The sequence below is a fragment of the Protopterus annectens genome, chromosome 2.part2, assembly GCF_019279795.1.
Source record: "Protopterus annectens isolate FY-2018-M chromosome 2.part2, PAN1.0, whole genome shotgun sequence".
Lineage (NCBI taxonomy): Eukaryota > Metazoa > Chordata > Ceratodontiformes > Protopteridae > Protopterus > Protopterus annectens.
Genome location: NC_056730.1, coordinates 453,835,082 through 453,849,258, shown reverse-complemented (window position 1 = coordinate 453,849,258; position 14,177 = coordinate 453,835,082). Strand labels below are relative to the sequence as shown.

General features: G+C 43.9%; 1 protein-coding gene across 1 annotated transcript in view; it reads right to left on the bottom strand.

Moving 5' to 3' along the window:
• Positions 1–14,177, bottom strand: part of HEXB (hexosaminidase subunit beta) — a 783,731-nt gene that overhangs the window by 477,901 nt on the left and 291,653 nt on the right. The window lies entirely within an intron of this gene.

The window sequence follows — 14,177 nt, the reverse complement described above, 5'->3', positions numbered from 1 at the left end:
CAAGGACTCGGTTTCAGCCGAAACCGAGACACTCGCGGTAGGCCTGGCCGTGGTTTCAGCCGAAACCGCGGGTGTCGGTCCTTGTCCTTCCGTTTATTTATTAAATGTGAAGTCGGAGTCTCCGACGGCATTTTGTAAGCAAAACTAGCCCCAAAAAATTCCTCTGCAAACTCCGACCAATGTCTTAGAGTGCGTCGGTTGAAGGAAGCACAGGCGGAACAGGCCGAGACGTCGTGGTCTGGGCCTAGGCAAGGTAGGCAGTAAGAGTGGAAATCCTTATGAGGTATTTGTTTCCCACAAGTTAAGCAATTATTAATTTTATCTGACATCGGCTGAGGCAAGAAAGAGTCCCCAACGGGGTACTTAGCTTTTGAAGTCTTCAGTTTAGCTGAATTACAGGAGCTGGCCGACCGGCACTTGCGAACTGCTTCTGCTTCGGGCACCACGCGGCAAGAAAGACTGAGGAAGATGGCGTCAGCTGAAGCTTTTATACCCCAGGCGCTCTGACGTCGGGGAAGGGGCGACTTCAGCCGACGCCAGACCCAGACTTTGGAATCCGGCCGACCGAAGGGCTGCCTGAGGCAGGACAACCCATATGTGATGACTGCAGATGCATCCTTGAAGGACATTGTCCCATGCACTAGCAGCAACCAGGCTTGAGCTTTTGTATAGGAGCCCATGTTCGGATTGCCAATGGCAGAAGATCCCACAGTAAGAGTACTGCAACATGAGAATAGAAGGACACATAGCCAACACACTCTTCCTCTGGAGCTAAATAAAAATAATCTGCTCTAGTTCTTTAGCTAGACTAGTTCATTTTCTGCCTTAAGAGTTTCCAGTCACGTCTGTTACAACTTAAAAATTTAATTTCAAGTACACTAGAGAGTCAATTATCCAAATTAATTGGGACCTAGGGTAGTTCAGATAATCAAACTATTCAGATATTCAAACATACATTGAACCGAATAAAAAAAAAAAAGCAAAAATCTTGTTTTTTCAGCATGCATTCAGTGATTTCAATGGACAATAAAGAATATTTTTCACACACGATAGAGCTACAAACTCGAAACCACACACAAACGAATGTGTATAATTGTTAAATATTGAGAATCTAGGATTTTTCCTACCCAAAAACTTTGGAAGGCTGCGTTTGGATAATCAACTCTCTGCTGTACTACTTATTCCCACAGTACAGACAATATATTTACTTGAATCTTAATGGGTATTTCACACCGTTTTGTATTCTGCAAAATAAACATTCCGGAACTAGCATTTCATTCTGATTACCATACTAGTCTTAACATTTAGTAGTTTTCTAAACCAGTCATGGGTCTGCAAAGAGGGCTTTCTGCATTTCAGTTTAGGTTTTCTTAGGATTTGCTAAAAAAATTTCTGTTAAGCAGCTTTATACTTTTTTTTGCCCTTCTGCGCAACACGTTTTTTATGCATTACAGTTACTTTATTCAAAAACTGATCCAGCTCAAATGCAGTGTCTGACATTCTAACCATAATTGTAACACAATGCAGATCTACAAAAGTTACATATGTGCAAGTATTCACAAGCCAACCTACTTTTGTACAATTAATGTGTCCCACCGTGCTGCCTGACTCCTAAGCTCCATACAAACACCACACAGATAAGGTAGTTGGGAGAAAGTGGTCATCTGCCTACTTTCCCATCTTGGGAGATAACAGTTTTGCTGTGCCAGATGCAATGCTAACAGCAGTGACCTTGGGATTGCTAGTTATCAGGCCATAAAAAATAGCGTCCTGGCAAGCATAACTGTGGGATGTGTGCACATGTCTTAGCTGCTTGGCAGGTAAAGTTCAAATGGGACTCCACTTAGTATAAACAGAAAAGCCTCATCACTGCTGCTTAGGCATTGATGATGGCCCTGAAGTTCTGCCATATTTCCCTATGCTAGCTTGAGAAACAGCAATCCACCACTACATAGGCAGAGACAGACATACAAGCCTTTGTTAGTAAAATGGACTGTTTCAATCTCTGAAGAGAACCTGAATCCTAAAAGATGAGTTTACATGCTTCATCACAAACTATTTAAACCAACCAACAGGAAAGGTATAGAAAAGTCAAAGCCAAAATCTGATAATTGGGAGTAGTTTTGCAAAGTAAACTTCACAAGGGATGACCAAATAAAATTCAGTTGTATATGGGAAGAGTCATACAAAACATTAGTGAGGCACAAAAGGGACACTGGACAGGAGTATAAACATCCATGGTTTAGGGAAAAAATAACTGATCTTGTGACACTGATGGAAGAAAGTACAACTATGCAGGTAACACACGATAACAGTAGATGCTTATAGGTTCATGGATAATTTCTGGGCAATTAGTCTGCAGACCATTAAAAGCCCAGCCAATAACCCATATTCAGAAGTTTCCTCCCTCTAGACTAAAGACAGCAAGTACAAGATACACCAGGCGAGAATCTGAGGCTGCCCCCATGCAATCATCTAGGTATTAGCTTGAAGGTTGCAAGGATGCTACTTTGACATATGGAGTAAGTTTATTCCAGCAGTGAGAGATGCACTGGAATATTTATTATGCCAAAGTGTCTTGATTATTTGTTGAAGATTTAATTCCTTTAACATGGTATGTGAGGAACCACATGTTCTGTGAATGAGCGGAAAGTTATAGGGTTCGGCTCTTTCATGGCTAGGAAGGCTGTTCACAGATCTCCATGGAGTCTACAGGAAACTAGAGAGGGCTGCCAATTTGTCCTGATAAAGATTTTTTGAGGCGTCTGATCTTTTTAAGTCTCTCAAGTTGAGTAATATGTTTAGGCAAATACATGCCAAAAGCTTGGGCATTATACTAATAACTGGTCTGATGAAATATGAGTAAATGGGAATTACAACTTCTTTGAATCTAGAGGCGATATTTTGGAAATTAGAAATGCCAGACAGAAGGCTTTCCCAACTACTATGGTCCACGATGGTCAAACGATATGCAAACATGAGAAGCAATTATTTTTCTGTCAGCAAGACATTGTGTGACACATTTTCAAACTGCAATGCATCTTGGTAGCTTGTTTGCTTTACAATACTTGCAAGTAAACTTCATAATAGGTTTCCTAAGAGATGCATGTAAATAAACTTTCTGGCCCTGCAGATGTCAGGCTATCTGTGTCCTGACCCCATATTCCCCTCTCACCAAATAATGCAGAAGGGCTTAATGCTGACCTTTTTGTGTGTATGTTTGTCTTGTATCCCAAAGCAAAAAAAGAGACATACTTTCCAGGCTTGTTAGTTGTTGCTGAAGCACCTACAAGGGGAGAAAACGCTGAGAGGAGAAAGGAGCCACTTTTGAGATTAAGTATTTTCTTCTGCTTTTTTTGTTAAGAATTACTGCTTTGCCGCCTACTTTTCGGCGTTTTCCAGCTTGCTAAAGTTTATATCTGTATTAGAAACAGTATTTAGAACACATCTAGAGCCTGTTTACTGCATTTCCTGTGTTGCACTTAATTTAAAATCGTTTTTTTTTCTCTTAAAACTGCATTTTACCTAACTTTGGCCTAGCACTCAAGTGTGGGGTCATTTATTGCACTGTTGTGATTTTGCTACTTGTGCATCTCTGCTACCTTTAAACTAAAACAAAAAAGAAAGAAAAACAAAAAATCTTGCTTTTTTCCCCACTTTCTGAAATTTAAGAAAGTTCAGTTACAGATTTGCTGTCCTGAACTGTTTGTAAGTTTCTTGGAGGCCAGTGCTTGGGAAGTCTCTGTGTTCAGCAGTGGCAGTGGTTAACACTGAACAGCCTGCCTGTCCCTGTATGAGTGGTTACTGCCTAGAAGCTGCAGTTTTATTGGGTCAATTCTAAACTGCAGTTTTATTGGCCATTTTGGGTCAATTCTAAACTCCTTGATCTCTATGTCTTAAAACCCTGCAACCCTCTTTTACACGCACAGAGCAGCGCCGCTTAAGATATTCCCGGCTCCACTAAGTACTCTATTCTCATTCTAAAGCCCTGCACTTGTTCATATAAGTAATCTCATATGTAAACACAAACTAAAGCACTACATCCTCTTATACTCCTTCAAAGCACTTGCTCCCTATTGGTTCTTTCTTATCAGTCAATAAGTAGTTCCCTATATTATTCAGGCATGTCCAAAGGTCAGTTTCGAGTTTACTTTCCAGTCCAGCTGGTGAACCTGGGAATCTTGAGACAATGTTACAACTGCCTTATGTATAAAGACTACCCTCTCCTCCTCCAACAAGCTCAAATATATGTGAGAGATGCAACTATATAGCCAAACTGGAGGCTAAGCTCCCTCAACCCAGTACTGGCAGAGCCTGTCAGGAGGAGAAGGTAACCACACACACCACAAATCCAGTCTCACACAGACCTATTGCATTGACAAACCAAACAAAAACACACAAAAACATACTCGGAGGCTCTAAATAAAAATCTGCCTAAGCAGCAGAGACCTCCAAAGCAGACATCCAAGCAACACCTACCACAAAACAATATCCACATAGCTCACAAAGTCAGTGTGCCACACAGTCACAGCCCTTAAGGCTAAACACACCCAATACACTTGTAATAGGTAACTCTATTGTCAGACAAACTGACATCCCACTCACCAGGCTGAACAAGGAGAAGGTCACTGTAAGCTGCCTGTCGGGTGCCAGGATCTGCCACATAACACAAGCACTCGGGTCACTCCAAAGCAAGTACAAGTATGACTCCGTCATTGTCCATGCTGGTGTGAATGACCTGAGACGTACCTCCCTGGACAACATGAAAAAAGACGTACAGGAGCTCTTAGATCATGTAACCCAGGCCGATATGACCCTGACCTAGAGTAGCATCTTACCCTCACCAAGAATGATGCCACAGTATAAAGACAAAATGATCAATTTTAACAAATGGCTAAAGTATTGGTGTCATTCAAAGGGGATCCAGTGAATGTCAGCCTGGGATGACATGCTCGACAAGCCACGTTGCTTCACTAGGGACGGCTTGCACCGGTCACCCCTGGGTTTTCGAATACTGGCTAAGGCTCTTGCCTCCCCCATAGTGCCTTTTTTAGGCAAGGCTCAAAAGACAAACCTACCCCTATAGACAACACAAAGAAAAAAAAAAAACTAAGGATAATGCTGCTCAACGCCAGAAGTCTAAACCTCAAGATGCACGCACTTGAGACTCTCCTCAGTATGGAGAATATCGATATCTGTGCAGTAACAGAAACCTGGTTCAAGGCTCCCGAGAGCACCCCAGCACTACTCGGACCAAACCACAAAAGGAGGGGGAGTATCCATATTAATCAAAGATACCCACACCTCCAGGCTAGTGGCACTGAACAAAGCTTCGGAGACCATCCATGTGCAACTAACAGTGGGCAAAACTGCCTTTCAGCTTGTAGCCTGCTACAGACCACCCTCCCAAACACAGGAACCTCACTCGGCTTTCCTGAGAACACTGGAGAATATGAAGGTCTCTCCAAACACTATTATATTGGGTGACTTCAACTACCCAAACATTGAGTGGGAAAACTACTCAAGCCCAAACACCCTTGCCCAACGGTTCCTAGAATTTATAAACTCAAATGCTATGGAACAACTGGTCACCACTCCCACAAGAGGGGAAAACATACTGGATCTGGTCATCAACAACATGGGGTCTCTATGTTTCACACCAGAGGTATACCCCCTCATTGGTAAGATCAGATCATAAACAAATCTCACTGGACATCCATATTCCGTCCCTACCCCTAGCCAAGGAAACCACGGTGAAGAACTTCTCAAAAGCAAACTTCACACTTCTCAAAACTGAGGTGGAATCCTTCAAAGCCCCTGGGCCAGTGGACAATATGGCCCAAAATGCAGAATCCTTTACAAAAGCATTCTATGGACACCTACAGGAATGCATGGAGCATGCTATCCCAAATAAAACCAAGACTCATTCCTCTAAAGGCAGGAGACCTGTCTGGTAGACCCCGGCCAAAAATAAGCTATACAACAGAAGGAGAAAGCTACTACATGACAGAGCAAAATCCCAAAAAGGGAAAGCGTCACTGATCAGTACTAGCAAGAAACTACGATCTCTCATAAAATCGTCTAAGGCCAGCTTTGAAAGAAAAATTGCACAAGACACTAAAGATAATCACAAGGCCTTCTTTAGTTATGTCAGAAACCTGGGAGGCAACTCCCAGATATGCTCTGAGCTAGTGCAAAATGACAAAAAATTCACTGAACCCACAGACATTGCCAACATCCTGGCAGAAAGGTTCAGTGCAAACTTCTTCCCCCCTTCCCCCCCAAAAGAGCAAATGTCTATCCCAACAGAGTGTAGCCTTCCTGAGATCAGATGCACAGGTGACAGCTGCCCTCTCCAAAGCTAAAAACACTGCATCAATGGGACCAGACAGTGTCCCGGGCTGCATCTTACACAAGCTCCAAGAACAACTAAACCCTCACATAAATTCACTGCTCAATCTCAGCCTTACTACAGGATATGTTCCCAAGGAATGGCATACAGCAACAGTGGTCCCACTCCACAAAGGTGGTGCCACAACAGACCCCGGAAACTATCGCCCTATAAGCCTGACTAGCCTGGTCTACAAAGCTATGGAGCGTATCATCATGGAAATCATAAACAAAGATATTGGGAACGTCCAGACACTGGAACCTACCCAATTCGGCTTCGTTAAGGGCAGATCTTGCCTCTTGAACCTGGTCGACTTCTTTGAAAAAGTTACCAAAGCCATAGATGAAGGGAAGGTAGTCCACACAGCCTACCTGGACCTCGCAAAGGTCTTTGACACAATACCCCACTCGGCATCATAAATACGCTCACCAGCTTAAATATCAACCCCTATGTCACAAGATGGGTTGCAAACTGGCTCAGGTATAGAACCCACATGGTCAGAATAGCAAGTGCCATGTCAGACTCTAAACCAGTTACAAGTGGTATCCCACAAGGCTCAATCCTGGGACCTCTCTTGTTCGGTATATACTTCTCCGAGGTACAGGCTAACACGGGTGGACTATGGTTGACCAAGTTCGCAGATGACTGCAAACTGGGTGCGATTATCGACTCTCCGACTGACACAAGCATCCTCCAAAAGGGTCTCACAGAGACGGATAACTGGTGCCAGAGCCATGGCCTAAAGCTAAATGCCAAAAAGTGCATAGCTATCCCCTTTGGAAAAAACAAAGTGCCCACAAATTACCACATAGGTGGTAATCCATTAAGTACGGAAGAAGTAATTAGGGACTTGGGCTCCCAAGTAGATAGCAATCTCTCCTTTGACAATCACATTGCCAAAGTGGTTAGAAAGACCTTCTATACAGCCCACCTTATCATGAAAGGGTTCACATCTAGATCAAGAGAGGTCATTGTGCCCCTCTACACATCACTTATCAGGCGCATAATTGAGTACAATGCCCAGTTTGGGATGTACCTTACCAAACACCTTCAGCAACTGGAAAGACCCTAAAAGTATCTCACCAAGAGGATCAAGGGGCTCAAACAGATGTCCTATGCAGTTTGGCTAAAGAAACTCCAGCTCTACTCAGTTGCATACCGCCTACTCAGAGGCGATCTGTGTCTGACGTATAAAGCCATGTCCAACCCAGAATTAATGGACATGCTTCACCTCAGGAAATCTAAATCCCTTAGAGCTACACGCTCCAGGGACTTGAACCTCAGCACAGAAATAAATAGGACATGCTGGAGGGACATATTCATATCAGAGAGGCTCCCCTCACTCTGGACCAAAATCCCAATCCATGTCAGGCAGAGCCCCTCACTGACCCTCTTCAAGAGAAATCATGACGAATGGATGGGAGATCTTAATACCCCTGAGATCTCTTCTGTGTCACTGCTTGACAGAGGTACAGTAAACAAACCTTAAAAGGGCTACCTTCTGTGACCTACTATACAGAGGCACAGTCAACTAATCTAAAAGGGTGGCGAAAGCCAAACATACTTTGGCTAGGCTTATAAATGCCCTAGGGCAGATAGCCTAGTATCAACCTATGAACCTATACTATGAAGACTAACAAAGTTGTTAATTGCAACAGGGAAAAGGCAGTACTGGTGGGGTAGTGGTAGAGGTTGAGGAACATGCTGAATCCTTGGATTCTGTTTGCAGATTAAAACCTGAGGATACACACATGTATACTGGAATCATAAAGTGATGCTTGCTCACCTTTTTCTTTTCAGCTCCTTGCATTCCTAACAACTGAAAGGACATGCTCTCTGTAGATGTCCTTCTATACCATTGTTGCTGTATTCTTTACAATAGGGATCCTCTGACAAGGACATCCCCACATCCTGCCAGTATACAAAAGCATTTTGGTTGTAAAAGGTATGCCATGTGTCACACTTCATGCTCCAGTGTCTCATTTGGGTTTTTTGATTTTATTTATATATCTTACCTTTGCCTTGTAATCTGGTTGTTGGGTTTCACGTCATCCAGAAAGGGGAAATTCCAGTGTGGGAGATGGATTCCCCATAATGACAGTCATGAGTAGTGTTTGTTTTGTTTAGGTGCTTCTCATGACCACACATCTTATGAAATTTGTCTGTCTTTTGTCCCCAAGACATTAAGGAGATAACTTTCTTCTCCAGTGATCCATCTTGAAACCAACAAACTGTTGGCTAAGGATACCATGGAAGGAACCTACCCATCCAAGGGCCACCTGTCTACAAAGAAAAAGGCCAAAAAGATTAGGTCTGATTCTTCGGCTATACGGGTCTCCACCGGATGTCTCTCTTAAGGCTGGTGAAAGCCCAGAGGATTTGCAGACATCCGCTTCAGATGTATGGGGGAACTGCGGCTTTTTATTACCAATGGGCCTAGGGGTGTTCCTCAAATTTTAGTTGGGGAACAGGTTCTCACTACCATTGAATGCCGTCAGGGGTCAGAACCTCAAAAAATTTTTCAAAGCCGACATCCCACTCAAAAAGAAGCAGAAGGCTAAACATATTCCACCTGCTCCCAAACATCATGACAGTGAATGGCAAAACTCCACTCAAAGCTTGTTTAATGCCCTTATAGCTCAAGCCTCTGTAGGGTGTTACTGTTCTTGCTCTCTCCTGGTCTTCTACTCCTCTTGAGACATGGGGAGCAGGATTCCTCTGAAGTGGTGGATGCTGATTCTGGCAAAGAATATCGGACTTATTTCTCCCAGATTCCTTTGCCACCTGACTATGGTTCTGAGGAATAAGAATCTGTCAGTCCTGCTTCTCCTTTAGAGGGAATTACTTTTGGTGATATTTCCCAAAGGAAGGAATTTTTCAAATGGGACTGTGCTCAAGTGTCTGATGTTCAGAAGAGATATAAGCGTTTGCAAACGGAGTCAACTAAGCCCTCTGGTTTTCCTCCAGTTCTTGCTGCCTTGCTGGATGCTTTTTTTATTGCCTCTCAGGCTTCTGACACTCATTTCCCTGTTCCCAAAAAAACTGATAGGTTTTATATAAAGTGCCTGAGGACAGTACGTTTTTATACAAGTGTCCCACTGCTGACCCCTCTGTGGTGTCTGTGGCTTCAGATGAGCCTTCCAAATTGTTGCCATCTGATGAGGATAGCAGGACCATGGAGAGACTGGGTAAGAAGGTGGAAACTTCTGCTACTCTGGCGCTTTTATAGCTGTCAACTATCAGACACACATGATTAGGTATGTCTTGGCTCTGATACCTCAGGTCTGAGAGGGTATTTCTGATCTTCCTGATTCTGAGGGAAAGGGCTCTACCCCTTGCCTTGCTTGGGACATCCTTCCAAGTGGCTCACCACTAATATTAAGGTACAACCCAACACTCTAATAATGGGTGATTTCAACTACCCTACCATTACCTGGGAAAGCTACTCATGTACCAACTCTTTTGCTCAACGTTTTCCGGAAATCATGAATTCCAACGCCTTGGATCAACTTATCCACACCCCCACCAGGGGCAGCAATATCCTAGACCTGGTCATCACCAACATGGGTGACTGGTGTTCCACACCAGAGGTCAGCTCCTCGTTTGTCAGATCCGACCACAAGCTAATCATCCTAGACATCCACATCCCGCTCCCACCCTCCATTAGGAAAACAACCATAAAAAATTTCTCCAAAGCCAACTTCACGCTTAAGACAGAAGTGGCAAACTTCACGACAACCATGCAGATGGACAATAGAGGTATGACTGCTGAATCCTACACAAATGCACTTTATAAGCACTTACACGAATGCATGGATCATGCTATCCCTAACAGAACCAAGATGCTATCCTCCAAAAAAAGGAAGCCAATCTGGTGGCCTTCTGCCATAAACAAACTCTACAACAGAAGAAAGAAACTGTTGCAAAAAAAAGAGTAAAATCCCACGATTGGAGGAGCTCCCTGGTCAGCCTCAGTAAGAAGCAGAGATCCCTCATAAAATTCTCCAAAGCTAGTTATGAGAACAAAATTGCCACTGATTCTAAAGACAACCACAAAGCATTCTATAGCTATGTCAAGAATCTAAATGGCAACACTCAGATCTGCTCTGAGTTACAGCACAATGACACTAAATATACAGAACCAACTGATACTGCCAACATTCTGGCAGATAGGTTCAGTGCTAACTTTACCCCCTCTCACTCCCTAAAGGGCCCATCTTTATACAGGAAGAATGCAAAGTTCCTGTAATCACGGCTGCACAGGTAAAAACCTCACTCTCCAAAGCCAAGAACACAGCATCCATGGGACCTGACATTCCAAGCTGCCTTCTACATGAACTATAGAATGAACTGGCACCCCACCTAAGTACCATGTTCAATCATAGCCTCACCTCAGGCTTTGTGCCCATTGAATGGCGCACAGCAACAGTTATACCACTCCACAAAGGGGGGGCCACAACAGACCCCAGGAACTACCGCCCCATTAGCCTGACGAGCCTGGTCTGCAAGGCCATGGAACATATCATGGAACTCAGACACTGGAGATCTCCAAACTCTGGACCCCACACAGCTTGGGTTTGTAAAAGGCAGATCATGTCTCCTAAACCTGATGGACTTCTTTGAAGCAGTCACCAAAGCCATAGATGAGGGTAAGGTGGTTCACACAGCCTATCTAGATCCCGCCAAGGCATTCAACACCATCCCCCACTCTGGAATTATAGATAAACTCACTAAACTAGGTATAAATCCCTGTCACAAGATGGGTTGCCAACTGCCTTACTGACAGAACTCACACTGTGAAAGTAGCAGACTCCAAATTAGACTTCAGAACAGTGACAAGTGGAGTACCACAGGGTTCAGTCCTGGGTCCTCTCCTGTTTGGTATCTACTTCTCTAAAGTACAGGCTAACACAGAAGGTCTTTGGCTAACTAAATTCGCAGAAGACTGCAAACTAGGAGCCATAATCGAAACTCCTAACGATGTGGACATCCTACAAAAGGGCCTCACTGAGACAGATGCCTGGTGTCAAAGACATGGTCTCAAGCTCAATGTCAAAAAGTGCATTGTCATCCCCTTTGGTAAAAACTCTGTACCAATGAACTACCACATAGGCCGTAGTCTACTTAACACCGAAAGTGTGATAAGAGACCTTAGGACACAGGTGGACAGTAGTCCCTTCTTTGATAATCACATCGCCACGGTAGTCAGGAAATCCTTCTACGTGGCACACCTCATCACAAAAGGTTTCTCATCCAGAAAAAAAAGAGGTCATTGTTCCTTTCTACTCATTAAACCCATTATAGAGTACAACGCCCCTTTTGGCATGTACCTCACAAGACATCTACAACTGGTAAGGCCGCAAAAATACCTAACAAAGAGGATTACTGGCCTCCAACATATGCCTTACACAGGCAGTCTCAAAAAACTCCAGCTTTACTCCGTTGCATATCACCTACTCAAAGGCGATCTCTGCCTAACATACAAAGCTATGTCAAATCCAGAGCTGTTGGACATGCTCCACTTAAAATCCCAATCCTTCCGAGCTACATGCTCTAGGGACCTAAACCTTGTCACGTCACCACAATAAACAGAACATGCTGGAGGGATAGATTCCTGTCCCAGAGACTTCCCAAACTCTGGAACAGACTGTCAAACAGAGCTCCTCATTAGCACTCAAGAAAAATCTTGATGACTGGATGGGTAATAGAAGTTCACCCTGGGGATCACTTCTGTGGTTCTACTTGACAGGGGCACAGGAAAATAATTTTTTGGGTGGCGAAAGCCAGAGTACCTTTTTGGCTAGGCTTGTATAGGCCCTCGGGCCAATAGCCTAGTACCTACCTATGAACCATTTCATTAAATGCAGCTTTGATGCAGCTGATGCTTCATCTAGGGCTGCTGCTTTTGGGTCTGTTTTGAGGAGGTATTCCTGGCTCAGGCTTCAGCAGTTACCTGAAGCTATCAAGGCTAAACTGATGGATGCTCCTCTGGACAATAAGGTGCTGCTGCTGCAGAACTTATTTTAAGTTCCTGCATGAAAAAGGCAAGGCCTTACAGTAGCTGAAACATCTTCATTTCCCCTGTGCCCAAGTTTATCCTAATATATCCCAATAAACCAGCCTTTGTTCATAGACAGTCTTGCCTTCCCCCAAGGTAAAAAGGGTGGAAGAAGGGCTCCCCCGCTAAGGCTACCCAAGCTCCTACTCAGAAGCCTCCTTTTCCTGACAAACCAGGTGATGTCTGACTATCCTGTTCTACTTGATCACATTCCTCTTTCTCTGCGACTTTCCCCGTCCCTTCCTCTTCAGGTAAAGGTCACCCATGACTCTTGTGTTCTTTCCATAATTAACCAAGGTTATTACATGGTTTAGAAATAGAACCCCCCCCTTTTTTGGGCTTTCCTCAGCCTCTTCAGGAACAACTGCCCTTTTTTCCAGAGGTACAACAGGGTCTGTTGGGTCAAGGGACAATTCAAGAAGTCTGGATCTTTCTCAGCTAAACACTTTTTGTAGGTCCCATCCTTTCAGTTGCTCTCTCTTCAAACCCTGTTTCCTCTGCTACTTCCTCAGGCTTTTCTAGATTCCCTGGATCTCAAGGATGCTTATCTACATATTTTTATTCATTCCCCTTTCAGAAAGATTTTTTGCGTTTCTTTGTTTCCTGGCATTTTCAGTTCTTTGCTATGCCCTTTGACCTTTCTACTGCCCCAAGGGTTTTCACCAAATGCCTTACACTCCTGTGATTGCTTTTTGCAGGTTTAGGGGGATTCAGTTTTTCCCCTATTTGGATGACATGCTTCTCCAGGCCTCTTCTCAGGAGGTCCTGCTTCAGCATATACACTTTACAATTTCTCTTTTGCAAAGCATGGGGTTTACTGTAAATTTCCAGAAGTCATTCCTGATTCCATCTCAGGACCATGTTTTTCTGGGTTGCAGGATCTATACTGTTCCAGTGCTGGCATCCCTGCCTCAACTCTCATTCCTTTCTTTCAATCTCTTTCTCTGGCTTCAATCACAGCCAGAGAATTTCTAAGGGCTCTGGGTTACATGGCTTCCACCATTCTTATGCACCCTCTGGCTAAACTTGCCATGAGAGAGCTCGAGTGGTTTCTAAAGGTGGTTTGGCTTCAACATTCTAATCTAGTCCCTCTAATTCCATGCCTCATGCTGGAATCTCAGTGGTGGTTTCATCGATTGTTTACATTCTCAGTCAGAACGCAGTGGCAGATTCTCTAAGCAAGTCCATAACACTATCCCATAAGTGGATGCTTCACAAGGATGTGTTTCTGGACATTGTCTACCAGGAGGGTAGTCCTCAAGTAGATCTCTTTACTTCCCCTCTGAACAGGCAACTTCCTCCATTCTGTTCCAGAGTCCCTTGCTGTCTGGGCTGGAAGGTGGATGCCCTCTCTTTTTCTTTGAAGTGAATGCTTCTTTATGCCTGCTCTCCCCTTCTTCTCATTCTGAAAGTCCTATTCAAGATAAAACAGGATGCTCCCAAAATCTTGCTGGCAATTCCCTTTTGGCTCAGACAGCATTGGTTCGCTCTTCTTCAGCATCTTGCCAAGGGCAATCACAAGTTAACTCACAGGGTGGATCGACTCACACAAGACAGGGGATCTCTCATCCATCCCCACCTGTCCACTCCAATTGACATTGTGGGCAATAGGATTTTGATCCCCCTACAGACAACTTTTTCTGTGGATGTGCTTTAGGTCCTGCAAGAGGCCAGAAAACCAACTAGTAGGAAATCTTACTTATCCAAATGGAAGAGATTTTCTGTTTG